Here is a 2,500-nt window from a genome sequence, read left to right as displayed (position 1 = left end):
TTGTAGGCTATATGCCTTGATGACATTAAATTAAGAAGTATTTCCTGATTGGGGAAACTTTTAGTTTATTTTTGTTTCAGTCCATGGCTCCATAATACCATTCGATCTTGCTGCAAATGATCAGACTTGAGAAGCACGCATCGCATCGGCAACTTCACTGCTCAGTAGGCAAATTTTCTGTCGAGGAGGCCAGCAGTTTGAGAAAAAAGCTGCAGATCATAGACAGAGAAAGCATATGCTCTGAGAACAGAACACAACCGCAAAACGTGGGGGATAGAATCGCGTTTCAGTGGGAATGCTGCAAATGATGTCTTTCTCTTTTAAAGACAATTATGTGTATGATATAAATTATAAAAAATGAACGGCATATTTATTTTAACCGACCCGACCAAACATGACCCGAATATCATTAAAAATATTTTTTCTTGACCCATAATCCGGGTGATCGCGGGTGACCGCGGGTGACCGCGGTCGCCCGCTCGATTTGGATCAGCCCGCGCATCACTGCTGCATGCTCATCATTCAGATCCAGATGAATACTGGTAGTGCCGTAGCACAGCAGAATGGCACATCCCATAATATGCAGATGAATACTGGTAGTGCCGTAGCACAGCAGAATGGCACATCCCATAATATGCAGATGCTGGTGGGGTGAATGGTGTGGCTGGCATTCCAACGTGGAATGTTCAGTGTGAATGAGAACGTCTGTATGTATGTGGGATTAAATGTGTGTGCGTGTGTGTGTGTGTGTGTGTGTGATGAGTAAGGATGTGGGTGGGTGTGATTGAGTAAGACTGTGTGTGTGTGTGTGTGTGTGTGATTGATTGGGGTGTTATTGACTGAGCTACTGAGTGGTGCTCTGGGAATGTGTGTGTGTGTGTGTGTGTGTGTGATTGACTGAGCTACTGAGTGGTGCTCTGGGAGTGTGTGTGTTGCAGCTGAGAGTCTTAAGTGCCCTTCTGGACCTCACCGCACTATTACTGCTACTACACACACACACACACACACACTCGCTCACACACACACGCCCACACACACACACACTTACACACACACACACACACACACACACACACACACTAGTGGACAGAAGATGGTCATATGTTGTGGTGCTGCTGGTCGATACACTGAAGACTGAAGGACCCTTGGGGATGAGAAGACCCCTGATGAGCTTTCACTCTCATCTACACACACACATCAGCATGCACACACACACACATCAGCACACACACACACACACACACACACACACACACACACACACACACACACACACACATCAGCATACACACGCACACATCAGCACACACACACACACATCAGCATACACACACTCACACACATCAGCATACACACACACATCAGCACACACACACACACATCAGCATACACACACACACATCAGCATGCACACACACATTAGCACACACACACACACACACACATCAGCATGCACACACACACACACACACATCAGCATACACACACACACACACACAATCAGCATGCACACACACACATCAGCATGCACACACACATCAGCACACACACACACACACACACACACACACACACACACATCAGCATACACACACACACACACACACCAGCATACACACACACACACACACACATACACACACACACACACACATCAGCACACACACACACACACATCAGCACACACATACACACACACACACGCACACACACACACACACATCAGCATACACACACTCACATCAGCATACACACACTCACACACATCAGCATATTCACGCACACACACAGCATTCAACCGGATTCACTCCCCCCACCCCCAGGTCTTGCTCCGTCGGCCCCAGAAAGAAAGAATCGGTTAATTGATACAGCTCAACAAAGTTGACCAAATTTGACAACATTTGCTATAAGCTTCTTGGCAGCAGTAAGGCCTACCAGGAACCAGCATTGGTGCATCAAAGATGGGTCTAGATCAGTAAAATCACTAAGCAATAAGATAGTTGGGGAACAGGGAACTGACTCCGAAAGTCCCTCACATCAGGGCAATCCCAGACCATATGAACAAATGTTCCTATTGTACCTAAAGAACATAGCTGGCAATTGGGAGATGGGTTTAGTTTCATTAGAAATATTGTACGAGGAGTGCAGTAGAGTGTGTCTGAGCCCAATCCCTGGGTAGGTGAAGTGAAGTAGAGTGTGTCTGAGACCAATCCCTGGGTGCTACAGATTCTACTGCACTTCATCTACCCAGGGATTGGTCTCAGACATGGGACTCGGGACTCTGATGCCCTCACAGCAAGCCATTGCACTTCTTCAACACATGTTCATTAAAGGGAGAGTGTAGTAACCCCTCCAAACCTAAAACCTAGCTCTACCGTGTGCCATGTATGCAGACTGGCTGCAACACCGATGAGCCAGGCTCATTATTATGGCCGTCTGAATACCCTAACACTCCATTGACTTTAACGCAATACTATTACTACACATTCATAATTTCCAT

Source organism: Sardina pilchardus, chromosome 6 (genome assembly GCF_963854185.1).
Source record: "Sardina pilchardus chromosome 6, fSarPil1.1, whole genome shotgun sequence".
NCBI lineage: Eukaryota > Metazoa > Chordata > Actinopteri > Clupeiformes > Clupeidae > Sardina > Sardina pilchardus.
This window is presented reverse-complemented; position numbering follows the sequence as displayed.